The 26,569-nt window shown below is 40.7% G+C and overlaps 1 protein-coding gene across 1 annotated transcript in view; it reads left to right on the top strand.

Moving 5' to 3' along the window:
* Nucleotides 1–735: 735 nt before the first annotated feature.
* Nucleotides 736–26,569, top strand: part of LOC136664972 (protein phosphatase 1 regulatory subunit 29) — a 58,622-nt gene continuing 32,788 nt past the window's right edge. Inside the window, exon 1 of the mRNA XM_066642500.1 lies at nucleotides 736–806. The gene's annotated coding sequence lies outside the window, so the exon portion shown is untranslated. The remainder of the gene's footprint in view (nucleotides 807–26,569) is intronic.

The raw sequence follows: 26,569 nt of genomic DNA, 5'->3' as shown, positions 1-26,569 counted from the left end.
CTTCCTCCTCCCTCCAGTCATCTATATCTTTCCAGCAGCATCTTCCCTGCACCTCTTCTATTTCTCCCTCCCTCTCTCTCTTTCTCTGTACTGCCCCAGCTTCTCCTAGTCCTCACTTCCAATCCCTCCCTTCTTTCTCGCTCCGGTCACGGCTGCATCATTGATTACTCACTGACTGATGGGGAAATTCTCTCTCTCTCTCTCTCTCTCTCTCTCTCTCTCTCTCTCAGCCTCTACCCACGCTTGCACTTTTATTTATGTCAAATTACTGCATCCACTGACCAGCCACCGCAGATTTCCCCTGGCTCATTCCATCACTCTGTCTCTCTCTCTCTCTCTCTCTCTCTCTCTCTCTCTCTTCTCACTTTTCATCTGTTCTCTCCCTCTTCCCATCTTCTGTCCTCCTTTTGCTTTCTTTATTCTCTACCCTGTTCTCTCTCTCTCTCTCTCTCTCTCTCTCTCTCTCTCTCTCTCTCTCTCTCTCTCTCTCTCTCTCGCTCGTGCTGACTCTGCTTCTGTATTTAGAATCAGATTAATTAAGCAAAGCCAAGTGGGTTTTTGCAAACAACATTATTCAACTCTCTCTCTCTCTCTCTCTCTCTCTCTCTCTCTCTCTCTCTCTTTATTTCTCTCTCTATCATATCTTATCCCTCCTCCTCTGCAGGCTGAAGGGCATGTGGCCTGAGGAAAGTGACCATATTTTCTCTCACCTGTGGCTATAAATCCCTCTGAAGTCCTCAAATTAAAGGCGGCACCTTGAGATCCAGCAGGGCATCGTTCTGGGGACAGAGGCGAGAGGGAGCAAGGTGAGTGGAGATACTTGTGTGGAGGCAGGATGTTATCAAACAGGATGTTATCAAGCAGGATGTTATCAAGCCACAGTCAGAAGTTATACCCTTTCAGTTCTATTACTTTACTTTGGTCTCACACGCAGTAGGAACATGGACAAACATCTTCCCAACCAGGGCTCCATATATATATATCAAACAATTTTAGTGTATATCAGCATGAAGATACTACTTTACTGAAGCTATCTATGGACCATTTCCTACTGTACTCTACAGGGACATTCCTTGAGGTTTCTTTATGAACCAGCATATTTTATTACAGAGTAATGTCCTTTATTTTAGTGTATGGTTAATGATATTGAGGTGGTGTATGTAGTAATAATGTAGTGTTTTTTGAGTGTGCTTGTCTATGGACTGATATCAGCTACATTATAATAGTGTTTATTGCTCAATCCAGGGTAATATAAAGTCTGTAAAGGTGATTATGGATGACTATATATCATATTCCAGGGCAATATATTGCTGTATTATTCATGTTTATGGACTAATATATCTTATATATTTGTATATGGTGTATATTGTGGTTATATATGGATTAATATCTCTTATTCTAGTGTTGTTTATTGGAGTTGTTTCATTTCTAATAGTGTATTGGAGGGTTTATTGAGGATTAATATAATCAACTGTAACTTTACAGTTGCTGTCTATAAACTAATATCCCCTGTTTCTATGTGTAGGTGTATTTCCTTGAAAGTATATTTATGGACTGATATCCCTTATACTAGTGTTTAAAAGCATTTATTGTGTACTTAGGTGTTCACTGAACCGTCCCCCAAATCAGAACCTGTCATTAATGTAAGTCAATTGTACATTCTTGTGTAAATATATTTAAATAATTTTGTAACATTCTGTAAAACAGGTCTATCAGATGTATGTCACATTCTCCCAGGGGATCTTGTGATTATTTAATGGAAACACCCATCTTTTCTGCTTTAAACTGTCTCCCTCGCTGAGTCTGTGAAGTCTGCTGTAAAATGCTGTTCACCATTTCTGCCTGGGGGCCAAAACTTGCTTAAATTACACAGTGAATTCTGGGGGAACACTGAAACCCTGCAAATGCTTTATACAGTTTCTATGTTCCTGCACTTTATAAATGTGGTGCATGCTCAAAAATAAGCGGAGAGATTTGCAACGTGTGCTTTATCACAGTTTCTGTGATGTGCAAACACCCAGCGTTCCTGGGAATGATCTGAGGGTTTGGCCGATTTTTTCAGATCCGTGTGGAATCTGTGTTAGTTGAACAGAACTACACACACACACACACACACACCAGAGATGCTGGAATGGTCCACATAAGACTGTGCTTAACAACTTTGCCTATAAAGCAGCTTAAATTATTAAAATGCACTCGCCTAATTAACTGCAGGGTCCGAAGGGAACGAGCCATGGGCGGAGACTTCATCAAACATGAATAGATCCAGAGAGTTTGCCTGATTGGCCAAACTCCATCAATGCAAAATAAACAGGGCTTGACAATGAACATTTTTTCTCCAGCTCGCTTTTAAGACCCAACTGGAACAGGAAAACCTGGATTGAACTGGCCCAGATTTACACTAAACTACTGTGAACTGGCACAAACTGGTTCAGATGGACACTAAACTAGTTTAAATAGAACCAAACTTGTTAACTGGTCCAGTCTAGCCCAAACATGTTCAGCTTTAAATGAACCTGGACCACACTAATTTCCAGTTAGGTGTGACTATTCCAAACTAAGGTCAAACCAGTTTAGATTTGAACTAACTGCTCTGAACTGACATTAACAGGTTCAGATTTAGACAAAACTAGTTGAAACTGGCTTGAATCAGCTTGGTCCAAGATTTTTAAAAAGTACACATTACTGTCTAAATTGTACTTCACTTTAGGCTTTACAGTAGATGTTGGAACATTGTCGTGAGGATTGGATGGCATTCAAAAATGAGGATTATTAGTGATAATTTCTGAATTACAAGCACCACCTCAACTCATCCCAGAGACACTGAATGGACCTCCATCACTCCAGAGAACACCATTACACTGTTCTAAAGCCCAGTGCTTTCAGACCTTTAACCTTTCTAGCCCATGCTTCGTACTGCTGTGTGTTTATGGACCTAAACTTCATTCACTAATTAGGCTCACTGGATACTTATGGACCTGTGTAGTGGAAATAGTATGCACAGGTTGCGGTGGCATTAGCACTACATAGCGGAGTCAATGATAATTAATTATTATTTTATTAATAATTAATTATTTAATTCATTTTTCTAAGCTCCATGTTTGGGAGCCATTAACTAATATGTAGTGTCCTTACCTGTTTTAATTTCAGCTTAGACAAGTAGGTCATCGTCACATATTATACAAAAGAATTAGCTAGAATTAACTATTATTAATGAATTATGCTCACTGACCCGCCGTGGGTTCTTGACTCTGAAATGGAATCTGAACTAGAAGTTAAAATTCCATACAAGAAAGGTGCACACACACAGACAAATAACCAAGGATTGGTTTTATCTCACAACTGGTTTATTAATAATAATGTCAAATAATGAATATTGATTAGACATTCATATAATAAAATGGATTACAGCGATATATGCGGGAACAGGGAGATTAATATATGAGGGAATTTCTCTATGAAAATTATTGCCCTAAGTTCTAAGAAAGGCTATTGTTTATCTCAGCAAACTTTCAGTACCAACCCATGAGCCATGAGAGACATGAGACCATGTGACCTTATGTATCCGGAGATGGACAGGGAGCATGTCGCTGATGGTGCCTTCCGGCACGATGTCCTGGAGGATTGCAGACACGGGGCTTGTAGGTTGCAACCGTGGGCGTTCCTTTTCTCCCGAGGCTTTCAGACACGGCCGTTGGAGCTGGTGGTGTTCTGAAGGTCTCTGTGGGGATTCTTCGTCGTGTTGCTGATCTGGCGCCTTGTGAGAGAGAGACACATCAATGCAGGTCTCTCCTGGGCAGGTTTCTCCGAAGGTCATTTTGAGGGTGCGTGCGGCAGTCCTCTTCGTGGCGTTGTCGTCCTTTTGAGGGTCAGAGGTCTAAGGTTCCTTTCAGGCTCTGGGTGTGGCGTTGAAATTTTGCTAGGGTTAAACTATAGCTTTTCTTAATCTGTAGTTTCTATCTAGACCACACTTTAAAGGCCCAAGACTGTTTAAGATAACCATGAGTCTGACGCCTGCAGAGTCTTTTAAAATACTCAGGTCATTTTACTCTTTAGCCTTGAAAAAGGCTATAAGAGTAAACGCCCCAAGTGTCTGGAGCCTTGAAGTGAAGAGTCGGTCAGTGGAGAAAAAGGGGAAGAAGTCTAAAAAGCTCTTGTCATTTGGCGCCACAGATTTTTAACCAGAGTTTAGAAAACCCGCCCCGAATACCTGATTCGTCCTCAATGAGAGAGAATTGGAGCTTTTCTTGCTCCTGATTGGCTGTTTCATGTACCTTGGGAGTGGCATCACATAGAATTTATGACACTTGGCAAGACAAAGACTTGACCATCCTTGATGAGTGAATATTCCAGGATTCTGCAATATTCATCATATTTTGCAATATAGAAGATTATATGTTAACACAAAGTAATATCATTAAGAAAAAGACAACCATGTTCTATATAATTATTAACCAACTAAACACATAGTATGTGGCTACCTTGGTTCTACATAAATTCATATTAAACAAAAATGATTTTAAACACATGTAAATTAGTTCCACCTATTTTGATTGTCAAAACGGGATTAATTTCAAACAGTTGTGCACATATGTAACTTCAAATTGTTTTAAACCAATGGGAATTAAGGGTTGTGATTGTTTTGTTTAACAATCTTTCAAAATGTGTGAGGGAACAGTTTTAATCAAGTTTGAGTCCGTGTGTCTCTCTGCATTTTGCAGAGATTCTCCTCTTGACCCTGGGACCTTGGGTTGTAAACATCCTGGAGTGAGGTTTTACGAGCCTGCTATGGATGCTAATCTCACATTCCAATCTTGGTTAGAGATGTCTCTGAAAACTAGTGAAAGCTTGGGTTTTTAAAATCACATCTTCAGAAAGTCAAAATTTCTTATTAGAAATTAATACACATTCATCATATCCACTACACCTGCAAGGTGCTCCATGTTCCTCAAAGCTCCTGCTGCTAATGCAGTAGTCTGTCAGTAAGTGTTTTCACCTATGAGAATATTAGAGCTGTTCCATTTCATAATTGTCACTGATTTTTTTTAAATCACGTCCTCACATTGTTTAATTCTGGCTTATTTAAGTCACAAAAAAAGACAAAAACACTGTCAAGGATGAAGCGATAAAGGTGATTTATTCTTCTGCTTTCAGACAGGTGGAAAAAAGAAAAAGTGAGGCTTTTGATTCACAGACACACACACACACACAAAAAACATGTCTTGACTTGTCTTTTAGAGCTGATAAAATTATTCATTAGCTAAATATAATTTGGCAATGGGTTCCACTCAGAAGTCCTATGGAGAAGAAGGCAGTTTCCCTTAGACGCTCTCACAGCTGGGCATATGCAGATTAGGTGCAGCTGCGGTGGTACTGTATTTATGAGCATCTGTCATATTTGTTGTGTGACTAGGTTTTATTGGATTACCTTGTGGGACGAACTTGGTTTGAGATCCATGTCTGCCTTTCCAACACTATCTCAAAAGTCCTACTGTCAGTCATTCTACTCACAGCAGCCTGCTCTCAATGTGAGTTCATTTTTCATGGATGTACATGTACATTTCTCACAGCCATCCAATGTGAAACGCCTTATGACTTGTTTAATAGCTTTTACCGTAATCATAACTCTTACCCCAGCTCTAATCATCCTAACCTCAACAATAAAAATAACCATAACCCTAAACCTCAACCATAATCATAACCCTAACCTCCAAAAATGTTTGGTGGTGGAGGAAATATGGTCTAAGGTTGATTTTTAAGGTTTGGGGTTGGAAGCTTAGTTTCTGGGTAACACCATATTAATGCCATTGGTTTGGGAATGGATGTTACAGCTCATTAAATTACATATAAATAAATATTTGGACACCTGAAAAGCAGGTATTCAGATACTTTCCGTTTTGAAACTGCACAACTGCCTGCAATGCTTCTAGACTAGAGACCCCTTTCTGATATCATATTGTGGACATCAGTTTTGTGCTAATGCTAAAAAATGATGGATCATCCACCTGTAGATGAATCACCAGGCTAAAAACATTTTCGTTCATTAGCCTTTGTAAAGCTGAGGGAAAAATGCACATCTCTCCGAGGAGAACAGGCGTCCATTTTTCAATCTGGATCAAATCTGAGAAATGATCCATGCATGATGGAGCGATATTTTTTGAACTCCTTTGACGTTCATAAATGGACCCTCTGCATTAAAATGGAGTAGCAAAGCTGAGAAGTGGCTGAAAAAAATGAAAAAGGGTTTAGACAGAGCTTCCCGAAGTGTGGTATAAAAGATTTTACTGCCTGTTTAAATGCATTATGCGGTTTTTACTCCTGCCGGTCTTGCGGAAACTGAGCTGATGTCCAGGAGCTGCAGATGAGTCCAGGCTGCCCACTTTTATGAGGCCGGAACAGATGAGCTTGGGACTGACTCAGAATATTTGCGTTATGAGCACCGTTCCCTGGAGGTTACATGCCATTTTAGCATTTACTCCCATGAGAATACTTCACTGTCTTGCTGAAAGAGGTTTTATATATTTAGCTCTAGCAAATGAGAGGATCATACTCAAGGTCTCAGAGTCTTTGTTATTTAGTCGCTAGGTTCAGGAATTGAGAAATTTAATGGAAAAACTGTATAAGTAGGTCAATTGGTGTAACAACATACTGTTAAAAACAGCTCAACAAAGGTGTAAATGGCCATCTCATTGATCTATGGCTGCACATATATATTTATATAATTTGTTTTATACGGTGTATATTACTAACTAAATACTTCAATACCACTGACGAAAAAAAAAATAATTAAAAACATTTTGTTGTGGGCTGTTTTACGCTATAGCAGCCATTTTCTTTTTTCCATTCGTCTTTTCTTTGTTTTTAACTATATTTTTCTCTAGATTTTAGTCATTGCAGTTCCACTTCTTAGTTAGCATTCCCCCCAACACTTGATGGTACAAAGCTGTGGATAAATGACAGCTAGCAGATGATTGTTTGAGAAATGTCAAGCTCCACATCTTCTTTTGAAACTGCCAGAAACTCAAGGTCACTGAGGCTCAACATACTGCCCCTTAACTCTAACCCTAGAGCACTAACTGCCCAGGGGTTGGAATCACAAAAGCTTTCCTAAGAAAAACATACACAAGCTCCAAAGATATAACATTAAGAAGTTCATAAGAATGTTCTTAAATGCAATTCTCTACAAAATCATAAGATGTTCTCAAATATTGTCTTAAGATATTCTTAATTATATTTGAAGATTTTTCTAAAGACACTCTATTGTTTTTCTTTTCTGTAGGCAATTTGTAGTGAAGCCTTTCATGCTGCATTCTACAGTTTATACATGCCATGAGCCACATTTAAAAAAGAAATTGATCATCATTACCAGTATTCAGTAAAAAACATGCAGCTGAGGCCAAAATGGGTGAAAAGAAGATTCAAATTCAGAACTCGAAATCACAGAGTCAAGTTTTCCATTTTTTTCCGTATGTAGAAGCTTACCATACTTTAAAAACAATCTTCACTTTTAATTTTGTTAACAGACAATAACAATAGAAATTCCGCTATTTAAATGTATCATTTTAGAAGCTTACCTAATATCTCATCAGATCTAAGACAAGTATAAGGCTTTTGTAAGGTCAAGGAAATAGTTCAGAACATAGATATGCTAATTGCTCTTAGAATTTTCTTAAGAGAAAAGTTAAGAAAAAATTTTAATTCTTAAGAAGATTTTTAAAGAATAATTCATTCATTCATTTTCTTTTCCGCTTCTCCATTTCAGGGTCGCGGTGTTAAAGAATAATTATTTATCTTAATTTTAAGTATGAAATTAAGAAGAAAAGAAAAACACTCTTACGCACATTTGTGAATCCAGCCACATATCTGTTATGCTAGCTAACATTTAGTGCAGCATCATACCAAGTGACTGGGCGCGTGGGGGGCATCCTTCCTGCTCGAAGCTTGCTAACATAAAAGTCTTTCTCATCATTGTCGGTGTACAAGGCCTTGTCATTTCCTCACTCCTGTTTAGAGTTCTCTGAATATTTCATGGCTTTATAAAAGTAAGAAATCAACCCTGGCCCCTCTTCCGAGGCTCTGCGTTCTGTCCTGACCTGAGCCTTGTCCATGCAAAACTGAAAATGCCAGAAATGTATCTTAGAGAACATTCTAATTAACTGTTCTAATTATTACTAGTTGTTGTTTTGACTCAGCTTGAAAAGATGAGTTGCTTTTACACAGGGGGTAATTTTCATAATGAATGGACCAAATTAAAACTTTAAATGAAAGAGTGCTTTATTAATTTCCATTGGAAGTTAAAAGGGTTTGGGAGATTTTATTTGGACACTGATAATATTCAGTAATTATTTAGGATATTTTTTATATACTAGCTGTTGCTGTTGTTGTTATTGTTCACAGGCCTTGTGTAATTGTTCTAAATCTTTTAACAGGCCCTTAACCCCCAGGGCCATAGCCATAACCCTCCTCGAGCTCAGTCCTGTACGTGTCTCGGTTCTACAGTTGCCTGAAAAAGAGCAGGGCGTAAAGTCTAGCATTGGAGCAAAGGTCCATAAATCAGGCTCACGGCTGACAACCAATTTAAACCCGTGGCATGCTCTCCGGACTAATCCCCACACTTTAAAAGTCTGCGATAAAGCAGGTAATCCATTTAGACTTAACTTTCTTTTAAATCCGTTAAAAATAATCCTGTATCCAGTCACAGGCCAGTGTCACTCCGTAAGGTCAAACTGGCCACTTCTGACCATGCTCTTCTGGAATGAGAGGAAAAGAGAATATATATATATACATATAAATACATACATACCTTGTGTCTACACTCATTGTCCATTGTATCAGCTCCACAGACCGTACAGGAGCACTGTATTCCACCTGTTTCTCTGCATACTTTCTTATCCCCATTTCACCTTGCTCTTCAATGGTCAGGACCCCCATAGAGCAGGTATGATTTGGGCGGGGGATCATTCTCAGTGCCACTGTGACACTGATGTGGTGTGTTAGTGTGTGTTGTGTTGGTATGAGTGGATCAGACACAGCAGTGCTGCTGGAGTTTTTAAACACTGTGTCCTCTCACTATCTACTCTGTGAGACTCTTACCTTGTTGGTCCACCTTGTAGATGTAAGTCAGAGACAGTAGCTCAGCTGTTGCTACACAGTTTGTGTTGGTCGTTCTCTAATCAGTGGACACAGGATGCTATCAGCTGGATATTTTTTTTTATGGACTATTCTCAGATCAATGACAGCTTTAAAAAAAAAGCATTGTACAGTGATCAATCAGTGGCTCCACCTCTTCTCAGCAACATCCTTTACTTCTTGATCATATTGACTAAGGTAATTGACCCCTTAAGGTGTCTTTGAATCTGCATGTCTTTGCCTTGGCTGCTGAAAGATTGATGGTTATTTAAGAGGAACCTAGCTACTGAAAGTGTGTGAAGTTTGTCAACTTGTAGTTTAATGGACGCTGAAAAGCTTGAGCAGTGCTGCTTACTGTAACAAATCTAACCAAACCCTGAGGTGAAATGTTCCTACTCTCCCAACTGGGTTCTTACTTAGCTTCGGTTATTGCCTTCACCATCCTCTCGCTGGTTCCACTGGGTTTTCTTTAATGTTTGAACTGCTATTATTGCGGCTGTTATCGATGTTTTCATTACTGCAATACTGTTGCAGAACCGTGATCCCAATAAAGCTCCTTTGAGGAGAAAAGAGAGCGAGAGTGAGGGAGAGAGAGAGAGAGAGAGAGAGAGAGAGAGAGAAAATAATACTCAGCAACAGAGATAAAGAGCCCAAGAAAGTGTTGAGAAAGTGACACAGCGAGAGAGGGAAGTGCTAGAGACTGCGAAAGCAGTGTGACAGAGTGAGAGAAATAAAGTGAGGGAGACAGAAGAGAGACAGAGAGGGGAAGGAAAGGTGAAAGGTAGAGCAGGTGAGAAAAGAGAAGGTTTTGAAGTGGGGCTGAATGCACCTAGCATCCTGTATTCACTGCCGAATTCATTAGGGCACTGATACACACCAGGTATTCAAAACTTGTTGCTTTGGAGGCGCTGGGGGGCTGGTGGTGTTTAGTTAATACCCCTTTTGCCCACACTTGGCATTGGGCATGGTGACCTTAGGCTCATGTGCGGCTGCTTCAGAGCAATCCATGTTATAAATTGCTTGTATGTGGAAAAACATTTTCTAGTACAATGTGTGCACCATCCATCATCATTGATATCACTCATTATACAGGTGTCTAAACATTGGACATACACTGGCCAGCCAAAATATTAAAATGCTATCCCCCTTTCACACTTCACCCTGTTTTTCAATGGTCAGGACGACCATGAAGCAGATATGACTTGGGTGCCGTGACACTGAAGTGCTGGTGTTGTGTTAGTTTGTGTTGTACTGCTGTGAGTGGATCAGACACAGCAGTTTGTGCTGGAGTTTCTAAACCCTTCAGTTTCACTGATGGACTGGGAATAGTCCACCAAACAAACTATCCAGTCAAATTTGTCCCCTGGGTAGTATGGACCAATAGAAGTGCTCCAAATTCACTTAGCATAAAGTGTCTGTATACAGACTTGCATTGGAATTTTAAAATGATTTCGTTTTCTCCTGCAATATTCCCAGTTGTTGAACTGGAGTTTTTAAGGGGATATTTTTAAATCTTTTTTTGGTGTATTTTATCTGTCCCAACTTGTACTGAGACTTCAGTGAATATGATGTAAGAGAGAAAGAGGCTCAGCTGCTCAGCTTGGATGGTTGCACAGTGGTGGGTAACTCACACTGCAGGAGGGGTGTGTGTGTGTATCACTTTATGTTGGTCAAATCCCATCAGAATGACAAAAACATGATCATTTTGTGGCTGTGGGAACACTACACAGATCTCTGTGAGGAAAACTGATTTTTTTTCTCTTTCCTCCAGAGGACCACAGTCTGGCTATGTACTTCTCTAGCTGTCTCTTGGCCTTAAGCATGGTAACGTTAGGCTCATGTTCACCTGATATTATTTTACACTTCTCTATGGAGATTATTCAGGCTGAACATTTAAATCATATTAAAGAAGCTGAATTCAGAAAGTAAAATGATGGGGTCTAAAAACGTTTGGACATACAGTCAAAAGTTTGGACACATCATCTCATTAGTCATTGTTGGAATAGGGCTGTTCACTGTATAGAACTGTGCACCAGCCCCTACCTCTGTACAACCCACGTTATGGTCTCAAACACATTGAGAAGGCGAGCAGTTCTACAAACGGACTCTTGACGAGGCCACAGCTGTTCACTGAAAACAAATTCCAGGTGAAGACCTGGAAAGAAAAAACATTGAATGAGAAGATCAAACTTCTGACTGGTGTTGTACATTCAGAACATGTGGAAAATAGTCCAAAACAAAGGAAAAGGGTGTGTCCAAACATTTGACTGGTATTGTATAGTGTAGCATATTTTCTAGTTATGAGATTATGTCTGATCCTAGGTACCAAGGAACCACCTCTAAAGGAATGCAGTTTAAATGTGTGTGTGTGTGTGTGTGTGTATGTGTGTTTGATGTCATGGTGGCACTCTGTTGACAGTAAAGGTCGGTCAGGTGGAGCACATTATACTCAGAGCTCTAGGGAGAAAACACCCAGATAAACACACACACACACACACACACACACATACGGAGAGTATACATATAAGGAGTATATTCTTCTCTCTCTCTCATTCTCTCTCTCTCTCTCTCTCTCTCTCTCTCTTTTTCTTTCTTTTTATCTCTTTTCTCTGTGTGAATCTATAATCTGTGTGTAATGAAGGTTTTAAGTTTTATTAAGAGGATTTGAATATAGAACTGCAACTTAAGCTGTGTGTGTGTGTGTGTGTTTGCACAGATGTATACCCTGTGTTTTTGTATCCCATGTGATGTCATCTCTCAAAAGGGGGTCAAGTCACTTATTCTGTAGAACATAATGATACACAGTTGTGTAGAATGAGGTTGGTGTTCTACTTTGACTGTGTGTGGTGTGTGTGTATGTGTGTGTTTTAACAGCAGACTTACTGAACAACTTTTAACATGGCATTAAAAAAACAGAGCTTCGTAATGTATCGTAGCCACTATTACACTGTTAGCATTTTGAAAAAAAAGAGAGCAGTTGTTTTTATATCTTCATATCGTACCACATTCAATTTCACACCATCGCATTTAAAACCCAGACAGCACTTTACTGTTACTCGTTTTTTTTTTTTTTTTGCTTTGTTCAGTTTAATTAGGTACATTTAAAATCATTGGAAATATTTCTGTCTGACGTTTCTTACACACACACACACACACACACATACAACAGAGAACAATCCAAAGCTAATGAAAGTATTGATTGTCAAGAGACTAGGGAGTGTGGGGGGAGTTGATCGGTGTGTGTGTGTGTGTGTGTGTTGTGTGTGTGTGTGTGTGTGTGTGTGTGTGTGTGTGTGTGTGTGTGTGTATGCTGTATAAATGGACCTTCAGTCATTTTTATGTTTCTATCTTAACCAGAAAAACTACACATCCCATAATGTACTACTCTTGCTGGGGGCAGGTCAGGGTTTTGCTGCATTCCATTTACCTTGGAGGTCGGATATTGGCTCTGGGAATGATATACGGGGCGACACGGTGGATCAGCAGGTAGCTCATCACAGCTCCAGTGTCCTGGGGCTGTGGGTTTGAGTCCCGCTCAGGGGACTGTCTGTGAGGATTCCTGAGAGGTGTGTACTCCCAGTGTCTGTGTAGGTTTCCTCTGGGTGCTCCGGTTTCCTCCCATGGTTCAAAATACATGTTGGTAGGTGGATTGGCTACTCATGTTTCCATAGGTGTGAGTGTGTGAGTGTTTGTTGCCGTGTGAAGGACTGGCACCCCCTCCAGGATGTGTTCCCACCTTGCGCCCAGTGATTCCGAGTAGGCTCCAGACAAACCGCGACCCTGAACTGGATAAGGGTTACAGACAATGAGTGAACCCTCGAGGGGGTGCCAGTCCTTCACAGGGCCAACAACATATTATGTGATATTTTACACATCTAAACACCATGGAAACACATTTGCATACAACAGTATGACAACACTGTTTGCACGACTGATTTAATGGCACACAAATATATAGTAGTGCTAATAAACTACACCTATACACAGTGTTGATATTCGGGCAGCCATCTTGGATTCTGAACTGATTCTGAACTGGGCTGGTGAGGCTACCCTGACACTCAGATTAGGAAATCCGACATGTGGGGGCATTCCAGTTGAAATATCCTACTTGGACATCTGAGTTCAAGGGGAAGGCAGCATGAATCACACAATTGACCAGTCAGTTTTTGAAGCTGCACAGGAGAAATGGGTGCACTGACGGATCTGAGCCATTTTGACAAGGGCCACATTGTGATAGTAATAATGTTTTGGACAGAGCATCTCCCAAAATGGCAATTTTCAAAATGGACGACCAGTGACAGGATCATGGGTGCCCAAGGCCCAGTGATGATGGGGGGAGTGATTTTCATTCATTCGTCCTTGGCTTTAAGGCACTGTATATTCTGTGTGTATGTACAGTAGATATATACTGCAGATACTTACTGTACATTATTACTGCACACACCGAGGAGCAAGAAACATATTGCTGCACTTTATCTCTTGAAAAATACATATTTTATGACTACTCCTGGCTTTCGAGTGCAGCTGCGGTTTGGCACCAGTTAGTATTTTCCATCAGGCATGTATGTATAGATGTGTGTGTGTGTGTGTGTGTGACAGTGTTTTCATCCCTGTAGTATGTTCATGCCCTGCTAACTATGCTAACATATGCGGTGGCGTATGTGCTATCTCGCTGCTATCTGCTCGATGCTGAGGTAATTGAATGTCCCTGGCCTGGTCTTGAACTACAAAGAGCTGTCAGAGGAGCTGCATTAATTCTTCATCGGAGCCCTTCCTTCAACTCCACTCACAAGCAGATGGGTCTGGAGAAGGGGTAGGGGAGGGAGAGGGTGCATGTACTACAGCAACATACTGGGGATGAAAGAACGTGTGCACCAGTGTGAATGAAAGTGTTTCAGTTCTACTGCTCTGAATTCAGAAGGTTAGAACTGATATTAGTGATGATAAATGCAAATTTTCAGAATCAGATTCTCCATTTTCTTTGCTTCTATTACGCGCTACAGGATGACATACACTGGCTATGGCCACAAGGACTAGGGAGGGGCTAGTCACCAACATATACCAAGCCTAGATACTGCTTGTTCACTGCTCTTCTGTTCTCTACGCATTTTTAAGGACATAATAAAGCCCACTTGTTAGCAGTATGGTTGCGTTCAAATACCCATCTTTGGTTATATCACAGTGTTATAATTAAAGAATTTGGAGAAATATCTAATTAATGATTAGATTGATTTTCCACTGACCCCAGATTCAGTTGCTTTGCCAAGAGGTGTTTTGAGTCCAAATTTCACTTATTTAGTACAGAACTATGAGGCTAATGTTGCTAACAAACACAGGAAGCATTTGTAAATACATGCTTCTCACTGCGACTCTCCACACTCCACAGCAACACACTCTAGAGCTGAAAAATGAGATGGCCATTTTGGATTTTCCAGAATCACCTTCAGCACAGTTTAGTAGCATTACAACACGCCTCAGCCTCTCATAGAAGATGGGATGTTACAGTAAAGAGGGATGTTATGTAGATGGGTTGTTCCAGTTTGAGCTGAAATGTGTAAATGAGGTCAGTACCAGTGGCATATGCTGGTCTTTCAAGGAGGAGAAGATCAATTTCGGCCTACATCATAAAATGTGTCGGTTTATTTATACGTAAATTCTACCCTCCGTTCCTTTTTAAGAAAATGATCTGTGACCCTGTCGTACCAACAAGGCGTCTTTTCCAGGGACTTGACTAGTGTCCTCTCAATGGCCAGCAGAGCTAGGCTGCTTAAACGGCCTTGGCCCATGTGAAGTGTGTCCGCCTGTGAGTGCTTTGTGACGGTGGAGGGGCTCAGCAGCACCCGCTGGACAGAAACTGCGATAGAAGTCAGAAAGAGTGATAGAAGTCAGTCTCCAAACACAAGCAGCTACAAAATACTCCACCAGAAATAGAAGCTCGATTTGTTGCTAGTCGTTTTTAACAAAGAAAATGCCGCTAAGAGGTTTAAGAAAGTCTGGTTCAACTCAGAACAGAATGAAAATGTAATGCTCCCACGGATCTTTACACCAAAGGATCGCTGATTCGCTCATTTCGCTGTCAATCAAAAAGGGATTCAGCGTCCAGGCCAGCCGAGGCCAGCCCACTGCCCCATAGACCCCCAGAGACGCTGAGCGTCCGATGGGTGGGACAAAGCCCAGCATTTATCCAATGACTCGTCTCGTTTCGCGGCACTTCGCTGCTTCGCTATTGAACTCTGTGGACGCTCAGAGGAAAGCCGCATCTTTACCAGTGATAAAAAGCTGATTCTGAACAAAAGTTAATCGCGTTGTAGTGCATATTTATTCAATGACATGTACACACAACAGTATATATTTGATCACTTATTTTTTGACATTTTAGGGGAAGCTGAGCTTCCCTTGCAGTCTTAGAGACTGCTCACTGCCAGTGTTTATTAGCAGTTTGAGCCTCATGGATCCAGCTCGACTGGTCATCTGGATCTGGCTTCAATGTAAAACATCTTAATTTAATTTTTACCAAAGATTTAATTAAACATTTTATACAGAATACATTTTTGGCCAAAAAATTAATGTATACATTACTAAATATAAGTGATTATAATATTTTATTTAAAAAATATTTGTCAGTGGATAATTTGACCAACCTAAGGCCCTTTTATTTGGACACCCAACTATAGAAATGTATGTTATTATTATTATTATTGTTATAATGTTTTTATGATACAGTCCTAGACCTACATCAGCTTATTTGTTTCAGTGTGTATTGCAGCTTTCCAGTGAGAAGTGATGGAGCTTTACCTTTCCACCTTTTACACTCTGAGTGTGTATTGATCGACCTGTTGCCTTCCTTCTGTATGTGTGTGTGTTTAGAAACAGTAAGCTCTGTTGAGGACCGTACACTCCCACAGGGCACAAACCGCAGCCCACTTATTGACCTCCACCAGCCACTAACCTGTCCCCAGTCTCAAATGACCCGTCATTACTGACTGCAAATAGGTGAAGGTCACCAAAGATGTAAAGCAGCTCCTAAATCATTCCAGCAGCAGAGTGTTTATCTGGGCACACTTAGGCAAAATGTTCAAAATGATATAGACATAGCAATACTTTTTCTAAATAATCTTTTGAAACTTTTTTTGACCTCATACTGGACATTACACTTCTGTCCATTTATTCCCCATGGCCTGTTTGTTGATGTCATTTGAGCAAATCTGTTATTAGGTTTTGTCTGATGTCTGAAATTTGGAGCTAGGATCTGAGAATGTCCTAAAAGGTAAAACTATAGCACAACATCTGCCTGAGTTCAGTTTGGCTCAACAGCCATGTTTTTGCACCATGTGTCTTTGTTATTAATGTAGGATATCACATCACTAACATTAAAAATGTTGTTAATGTTATTATGATTACTATTATTAGTTATGTTTGTGTGTGCAACATCAAATACATTGTTTTTACCTTGGCTCTTACTATAGTATTTCAGTTAGCCATCGCTAAACACAGGCCTCTGTGTATTTGTTAAAATGTCAGTGGTTTTTTCTGGATGAATAAAGGCTAACAACCCAGATAAGTACCATCCCCATGTGGGAACCCGCTCCATGGAGCATAACCTGGTTCTTCCATGGACTATGCGGCATTTTACGGACTATGTATATGTTTTTGTCTCATGAGTTGAACTTTATAGATTGAATGTAAAAATATTAAATGATCATTTTCATAAATATCTTGACTGGACTGTACTAGGATCAGAAAGAGGAAGTACAGACATGCTACAGAGAATTCAGTAGAGGGGACATAGACACACCTACAGGAGATTTAGAGAGAGAGAGAGAGAGAGAGAGTGCACTGGAAAAAAGAACGAGGTAAACAAATTGGAGAAGAGGAGCGTGGAGAGAGAAAAGCAGCTGGGAGAAGGCTTCTCTCTGTCTGTTCTGCTGCCATCTGTTTCGTTTTCTGCCTCAGAAGCCAGGGGAAGCGGCTACACCTCCGTCTGCGTCCTGTGTCTGCATTTAAACATGCAGTCGGAAAAAAAACACTCTTCCAGAGACTAAATCTGAAACTAAATCTGACTGTTTTACACACTTAATGTGCTGGGAGTTAGCAGAGGTCCAAACGAAGCTGACGAGGACAGATGGTAGAGTAAGAGCTTAGACTCCCTGGAGTCTAAGTACTTTAGGTCACTTCCCTGGACAAGGATTAAGCCTAGACCTAGTCTCCTGAATATACCCTCTATGTCCAAATGTTTGTGGACACCAGCATTTCTGCAGGAATGAAAGGTGTTAACAGGGTTAAGGTAAGTGTTAGTTTTCCCTGATTCTGCAGTAGGTTCTACATTAGATGCTGAAACATTGCTGTGAGAATTTGATTGCATTCAGCCACATTAACATTAGTGGCAACTCTGGGGGCCTTATAGCCCTCTTATACTCTTCTGATGCTTAGCGTGGAGCATAAGTGACCTTAGGGTCATATGTGGCATGTAGCTGCTCCAGAGTACCCTGTTTTTTTCTTTAATTCTGCACCTTTAGGAATTGTTTAAAATCTGTTCATTACATGGCTATTAATAAGTTGTAAAAACCTAAAAGGTCATTAATAATCATTTGTAACACAGAGATAGAAAGGGTAGCAGTGACTTCTGTTTTGTCTGATACTGAAAGTGTTCCTGAAAATGTCGAGGTAAAGAATAAACTCTGACCTGAGAAAGTGAATTTAGTAACTTCATTTGTTGAGGTACCCACCACATTATTATCAATGTCAAAAAACATATTTTACCAGTGGTTCATTTATTAAACTTAGTGGTTAAAAATGTGAGTGGGAAAGTTCAAGTACACAGTGAAACTAATGGAAGAAATGGTGGTCAGACAAAGTCAATGGTATGCTTTACATGTCCAAGTTTTTTTGGACACTTGTTCTACTGAGGTGTTCAGTTGTACTCAAGACTTCTGCAATCCCTTTAGAAAACCATTTACCAATGAAATGGGTCACCATTCTTAATGGCAAACACTGGCTAGAAGTTTATAAACCCCCCAGCACTGTACCGAGGAGCAGGAGTACTGCATTCTCTGGATTGACAGAGCTCAGTTTAGAACCTTGAGAATGAGTTGGAATGGTGTTTGTGATCCAGAACTCATCCTCTATCTTCAGAAACACAGAAACATAAAGGATACAGAGAGGGACTGGCCTTTATTGTTGCCATGGTTACGGGATACGTGCCACCATGGTCAGGGAGGATGGTCCCAGCTTGTCGTCTGGAGGTCAGAGGTCATGCCCGCTCCATTATGATTGAGACTGACCCAGATTTTAGCGGCAGAATCAATCATATGCTAATCACTGGTCAGGCTTCAGCCTTGGCTATGGGCTTAATTACTTAAGTCCACAGTTAATGCCCTCTGGTCAGTGCTTCACCTCAGAGTTACAAAACATTTTCTGTTGTTGTTTTGTTTCTCTAATTACATAGATTTGCATAATGAATTCATTGATATAATTTAATTTAGTGTGAAAGAATTCAGAGACTTTCCCAACTTTAAATGTTGCTTATCTGATGGGGACCATTTTTGGCATGACACTGTGTCTTTCACGGCTATTTATAATTCCAACTTCTCTATGGCTGTGTCCCAATTTCATACTCAATACTAATACTAACTAGTTTTTGAGTATGTAGTATAGTTTAAAAAGTGAGTATAGTTGCGTATAATAAAAATTCCACATTGCATACATAGAACCAGTCAACTGTTGAGTATGGTAATGATGGACAATATTGTCCCACAATCCAATGGGAAACAGAGAGTGAAACAGAGGTTCTCCCATCTGAAATGTGCAAAAGTTTGAGTACACACAATAAACTTACATCATACCTTAAATTTACATCTTATTTATTTAAATTTGAATTTTTTTTAAACTATGAAATTCATTCATTCCTCTTTTGTAACGGCTTATCCAGTTCAGGGACACACCCTGGAGGAGGCGCTAGTCCTGGCCCAGTTTTGGGTTCATTTTCCATGGCTAAACCAGGAGTGGGAAGTACACGGTGTCTCATAATATTTATAAAAGTTAGCATGCTGATAAATGGTATAAACAATGAGTTATTTTGGATTGTATTTCATACTCCTTTTGTTGTGTGCAAAGCAACACAGACTAACATTACACTCAGTGAATACTGCGCAGCAGGTAATGTCGCAGTCACACAGCTCCAGGGGCCTGGAGGTTGTGGGTTCGATTCCCGCTCTGGGTGACTGTCTGTGAGGAGTTGGTGTGTTCTCCCTGTGTCCGCGTAGGTTTCCTCCGGGTGCTCCGGTTTCCTCCCGCAGTCCAAAAAACACACGTTGGTAGGTGGACTGGCGACTCAAAAGTGTGAATGTGTGTGTGTCTGTGTTGCCCTGTGAAGGACTGGCGCCCCCTCCAGGGTGTATTCCCGCCTTGCGCCCAATGATTCCAGGTAGGCTCTGGACCCACCGTGACCCTGAATTGGATAAGTGGTTACAGATAATGGATGGATGTTCCATGAGAGACTCTTTGCCATTTCAAAGTACTGCAGTTATTGGGCATTTTTAACTCATTTGTGTCACAGAAAACATCAGCCAAAGCAGCCTGCAGAGTTGCACTTTGGTATAACTTCATCGTCATAGCAAGTGTTCATCATCCCCTGTTTGTAAGAAACATTATGTTAGTATTTTGTGCATTAGCCTGACAGAGTACACAACTGGGACACAATGTATAGCGTTTTATAGCTTACTATGGTGTCCCCAGTGGTTGCTAGGAGGTTGTTAGCACATTTTTGGTATTTCTTGCTAGTACTAGAGTGTTGTTATATGGGTGCTGTGCTGTTCCAGGTGGCTGGTAATGTTTTTATTGCTTAGGTGTAGATTAGAAAAAACCTTATGGCTATGCGTACACCTAACGTCCAATGACAAGCTTTTTACAGCCATGTGGTTTCTAGTTAGTATGCTGTAAGTGTGTGTGTGTGTGTGTGTGTGTGTGTGTGTGTGTGTGTGTAAAATGTGTGGGCTGAAACCACACGGTCCACTCTCATGTGTTCCCATTGAAGGTATCTGTGAGTGGTTTAATGAATCACCGGAGGTTCCCACTGAGTCCTCAGGTATCCACTGGATGTGTGAAGTCTATTATTCACACTTAATAATCACCCGGCACCTTGTTCGCAGGTTCCCTCCTCAACCCAGCAGCCTTTAAAGTGACAGGCCGCTGTTTTGGAGCAGGCAATTAATTTTTAATGCTCCGTACGACTGACAGAATGAAGGTAAACAAGCCAAGAAGTCTCAGTACTATTCCAAACAAATATGTTGCCACGGTCCCTTTACTGGAGCCGAGTGAGCGCCACATATGGCGGCATATTTCCACGTAGGCTGCGAAAGGAAGTGGCCCTTGTGAATGGCACAGCGAGGAATTTTTGTGAAGTGCGCTGAAATTGGCAGAATTAGTTCGAAAGGCTTGCTGTACATCTTTACATAATGGATCCTTCTCTCAGCTCAGACGTGAAGCAGGAGCTGGAAAATGGAAGACGGCGGCATATGGCTAAACAAGGCAAAGTAAACACAGTTGCAATGTTGATATCTGTTCGTTTAAATATAATTTTTCTCCTACTCTTTTGAGAACGCTTAACACTAGATGTTGGATCATTTGCTCTGAGAATTTGATGGCAGCTTTGAAAGCAAAACTGAGTTCACTTGCCAGTGGCAGATTGATGCATAGGTGACATGGGCAACTGCTCAGGGCAGCGTCATGCAGGGGGTGGCACAGGGCATTGTCACCACTAATAGTGACATTTGTACATTACATCAATAAATGGACACAGTTAAAGACTTTTTGGAGTGGGCTGATACATTGGGGTTCTTTTAGTGATGCCATAGAAAACCACTTCTAGTTTCATAAAGAACCATGTTTGTTTAAGAGCTGTGTGTGAAGAACCTTTTATAAATCGATCTTAAAGGGAATATTACCCATTTAAACAAGCAAAAATGCTTTGTTATGGAACAAAATGAGTTTTTCTGTGGCAACCTTTTGTAGCACTATTATTTTTAAGAGTGTTTGTCTGATTTCCTCTCAGTTCCACTGTGTCCTTCTGTTCAGGTTATAACCCCACAGTGGTTCGCATTGTCCTTGATTGTACTTATCATTAAGCAAGTATCATTGCCCTTGTGGTTGCCATCAAATGCTCACATCAATGTTGCAAATCCTTGTAAATCTTTCCCCAAAGAATAGAAGCTGTTGCTTTTTTTTTTTTAAAGGAATTGTTTTATTAATACTAACACTAACACCATGCTGTTGTTAGCAACCTAGTCACTTACACATCAACTGGTAGAAACGGCTGGTGCCAGGTGATGCAATCAGAAGCAGCAAAACTGTAAGGCCCGAAAGCACTTACATGTTACCACTTCTGAAAGCCCTTGAGTTGGTTCCTCCAGTGAGAGGAGGCTAGACGGATGTGAGATGGAAAGACTGGGAGTGAGAAAGAGTGTGATAACAGCTGGACACCAGGGAGAGTGGAGGACAAAAATGAAGATTTTGGCTCTCTGTGGCTGAGAGAACAAGGCTGAGAAATGGTACCATTTGATGCCTGTAGTAGTAGTGTGAGAGAGGGAGAGAGACAGAGAGACACAGAGACAGAGAGACAGAGAATTTGTGGTACAGAAAAAGAGGGTGAGAAACATGTTCTGGAAGTGAGAGAGTGAGAGAGAACATAGGTGATCGAGAAAGAGAGAGAGAAACAAGAGAGAGAAGACATTGATGATGGAGACAGTGAGAAAGAGCGAGAGAGATGCAGAGTGTGAGAGAGTGTGAGTGAGTGAGAGAGAGATTCACTCTGTGTGTGTGTGTGTGTGTGAGAGAGAGAGAGAGAAGAGGGATCAGCAGGAGGTCTATCAGACGCATCTGACTGAGAGAACATAGCACAGATCTGCCTATCGCATAACGGAGATTGAAAAAAGAGCAAAAGGATGAGAGGTTGAGAGATGGAGAGACCGGGAGACAGATGAGTGGAGGGATGAGAGATGTACAGTGCATGTAGAGTCAGATTTACGATGTTAATGCCATTCCGTACCGTGTGTTTATCTAAACGTTGTACAATATTCTGTTCCCAAGGGGGATTTTCTGAGCATTGCGTCAAACACTGGGAACTGGGGGAGAGTTTAATCGAACTTGCCGGAGTTAACATGCCACTATCATATTAACAAGATAAATCTAAACACCATACATTTTTAAAATGCCATTAAGGTTTCTTTGCACAATTGTAATAAAACATTTTCTTACCATTTGCTAGCTCTCCTGTCTGTTTACAAGCTCCAGTGTTTGTATGCAGCTCTACTTCAGTAAATGAGAAAAACAAAAAAACGAAGCGTCTCAGGCTTTCTCTCTGGTGTCGCTGGCTGAGCCATGACCGAGAAAAGGTGTTTTGATTGTGGAGAGAGCTCTGAACGTTGAAAAGCATGAAATAAGATGAGGATGTTGCTCTATTTCTGCTTCATAGGTGGGTAAAACTGACTTATGTTTGTTGTTACATTACTCAGAGGGGACATCTTTAACTATAGGGAAATGCTGTTCTGTCTGCTTTGTTTATGTTCAGAAGCTCAGCACCTTTTCAGATGGAACCGTATATTTAAGGAAAAATGTCTTTTGTTTGTGTTCTTTTTAATTCACTGTTTGAATTACCACAGAAAATCATTTGTAACTCAAGTTTAGTTTTGTTTATTACTTCTTTGGAGACATTTTCACCATGTGTGATCTGAAACAGCAATAATAAGTCAATATTACCCACCTATGGAGCAGGAATTGAGCAATATCCTAATCTCATGCTTTTCACTGTTTCTAGTAGCAAACATTTTTTAAAAAGGCTGTTCAATTCTCATGAATAAAATATAGTTGTAGCATTACATTTTTTTGGTGCATCCATCCAGAAAGGCTTCAAAGTGGACATCAAAGGAACAACAATAAAATATAAAAATTGTGAGATGTGCCATTTAATTTTGAGTGACAGACACTAGCTAATAATATTTCCAAATATTTTAATATAAATATAAATTTTTTCGCGGACACATGAGAATGTCATTCTGTTAAATACGATATCACACAAAGAATGTTGTACAGACACATTCTGGAGCTTTATGAGCTGTGATGATCACAGTGCATGTGTGTGTGTGTGTGTGTGTCAGAGAGGGGGATGGAAGCTCCCTGCTCTCCGCTGAGCCGTGAAGTTACATAAGCTTGACCTATCTTTCTTCTAATCAGATCAACGCTCGCAAAATAATCCAGAAACAACTGAAAAGCAGCTCCAAATTCACTCACTGGAAAGAAGGGGGGAAGACGGAGGAGAACTGAGGGGAAAACAGCAAAAAGATGGCAGGAAAAAGTGCAAAAAAGGCAGGAAAACAGCCGACAACGTGATACATCAAAGAAGCTCATGAACGTGTGCTGAAAATAAGAGCGAGGCTCGTGGCTTCAGATAGTTGGGGATACATATTTTATGCTTTACTTCTCTCTCTCTCTCTCTTTCTTTTTCTAGCCACAGGCCTCTCAATGAGGTTTCTATGCGTTGATCATTAAACCCTTTTTTTTTTACATATATACAAAAATAACAGCTTTTATTCTGTAGTTTAAACTCATTACATGCTGTAACCAGTGCACACTTCAGAATAGGGAGTATTTCTGCATTGTACCGTGCCTGAGCACGATTGTCCCCCCTCCATATTCCACTGCTGGTTTGCTCATACTTTGGCTTCTTTTCCAATACAGAGACAGCAATTACCACTTAGTTTAGCTAACGATACTCAGGGCCACAGAACTGTTCTGTGGAAGGGCTTAAATGGCATCCACTGATTGGCTCTTTAAACTTTTGCTGCTCAAACATGAATGTATTAAGCAATGCATCATTTTTACAATTGAGTAAAAAGTACAGTCTCTCGCTCTCAATTTTTAAGTGATGTGTTACTTGCTATAACATACCCTGACCATATGAGTCTGTTGGCCACATATCCTTTAAATGTCTGCAGGTATGCGACTCTTTTTTACAGTATTCACAGAGTGTAATGTTAGTCTGTGTTGCTTTGCACACAAAAAAGGAGTATGAAATACAATCCAAAATACACATAGTTTACCATTTATCAGCATGCTAACTTTTATAATTATTATGAGACGCCGTGTACTCCTGGTTTAGCCATGGAAAACGAACCCAAAACCGGGCCAGTGGGTCTGCAGTGGAACAGAATGGTGCGGAGTGGCCTTAAGAACCTTTCAGCCCTGCAGGGAAGAAAGGCCACTGTGTTTAATGCTCAGGGTCAGCGCACGCTTATGTCATCGTGCTGTGGCCATTTGTTTTAAATAAAGGCAGATTTGCACAGTGGAGTTTATGATTGGAGTCGTTATTTGGATCCGTTCTTCATAAATATTTACACAATGTTCAAATGTTGAAGTAAACTAAAAATGGTCAAAAGTGGAGATACATGTTTTTGATTACACAGCAACAATATACAAACAAAACCATATTACCGTGGAGACACAAACTCTAAGGCCCGCAGTTAAGGTGTGGGAAGGTGTGTCTGAGCCCAGATTATGCGTATTAATGCACATTGTTATTAGGGGATGATGTAATGTTTCTGCATTGCGCAAGATGTTCTTCGTTCTTAATTTTCACTCCACTGTTTTATTTTTTATTTTTTGCAAGCTCAACAAATCTTACTCATGTAAGTCTCACAGAAAACACTCCTCTTGGCTCTCTCTCTCTCTATCTACCTATCTTTATTGTCTCTCATACTTCACTCTCTCTGTCCCTCTCTCCCCTACCACTCTCTCTCACATACACACACACCCTTCATCACTCTTTCTATCTGTCTGTCACCCTCTCTCCATTTCTCTCTCTCCATTCCTTTCTATCTTCCTCATTGTCTCGCTGTGTGACACTTTCCTGTTGGTAGTTGCATATGAAACCTTCTGGCTTTAATACAGAAACTTCCTCAGCGCTTTCTGTTTATGAGATGCTGCCTTTGATGCACACCACATGCTCACACATTCACTCACACACTCACACCTATGGACACTTTTTTAGCTAATTCACCTAACAACAAGTGGGATCAAACCAGAGTGTACAGCCCAGTGTTGGGGGTCTACACTTGTTATATGCAGTGGCTCCAGAGTCTAACATTCCATTTCTTGCACCTCAGCTATTCACAGAATTTCTGCTTCTCTCTCTCTCTCTCTCTCTCTCTCTCTCTCTCTCTCTCTCGCTCTGTGTCTTAGACTTACTCTGGCCTCAGGACAGTTATATTATTGAACAGTAAAAGCCCACCCCCCTCGCCCTTTTACTCACAGAGGAAACTCAGTAATCACAGCGGCTCATAAGGATTGCTCCCGTGTCCTAATACTAATGACTGTTTTAGCCCTGCAAACACTCCACACACACAGACACACACCCCACCTCTAATAAACGTCCTCGATAGAAATGAGACAGCGTGTGTTTTGCACTAATTTAAGGTGGTGTCTACACCTAAACCCATCAGTACGTCTCAGAAAGACGCCTCCCACCCAGACGAGAGCAGTGAGTGGAAAATAAACAGCAAGCCAAGTAATTGTACGCAAGCTTAACGTATTTAAAATGCATTGCAACAGCTAGTTCTGCATGAGCACAGCCAGTGGTGTGATATGTGATTGACGTGCGAGCGTTGTACCTCTATAAGCTTGTTGGAAATCTTATTCCAAAACAATGAGCATTAACATTTCCCTTCGCAGGAACTACATGAACTTTAAAGCAACACTAAGTAAGATTTGAGTTTTTCCTGGAGTTCCAAAATACATAGTGCAGTTTCTGCAGTGCTGAGCCCGGAATAGCAAGGAGGGAGGCTCTGTTCTTACTAATACAGGTCAGTGAATCATCGCAATGATTTTGAAGCTGTAATTTTAAGGAACATATTATGTTGTGTTTAATGCTGGCACCATGCATTCGGGCAGGTATCGTTTGTGGGGCACACGTTTAAAAACACCAACCTGTGTACATTCTCCCATCTGTGTGTAAATCAGTGTAAATCAACGTGAATCAGTGCGTATAGAACCCACTGAACTGCTTTAATGGGACGGATGTAAACGCAGGGTTATATTTAAAGCTGTGACACCGGACCTCTGTCAGCACATATGAATTCCCTGCAGTGCTGCAGACATGCACATGGCATTTCCCTCGGCCACGCTGCAGGAGAGACGCTCCCAAGCCATGAGTTTTGTGCGTTAACATCGTGTGCTCAAACACAGCATGATGGCGGATATCATCTCCTGTCGCACATATGTAAAACATGTCTCCACACATCAGCTGCGAAGTGTGACTGTTAGAGCTAGTTTGGGCCATAACTGTCAAAACTCTTTAAAAATAGTAGAAACCTATATAATAATGTTCATTTCCGTTAGCGCCCCTATGGGATTTTTCATATTACATTGGTGAGAATTCTTTGCTGATGCTAGA

This window comes from Hoplias malabaricus, chromosome 13 (assembly GCF_029633855.1).
Source record: "Hoplias malabaricus isolate fHopMal1 chromosome 13, fHopMal1.hap1, whole genome shotgun sequence".
Taxonomy (NCBI): Eukaryota; Metazoa; Chordata; class Actinopteri; order Characiformes; family Erythrinidae; genus Hoplias; species Hoplias malabaricus.
This window is presented reverse-complemented; position numbering and strand designations above follow the sequence as displayed.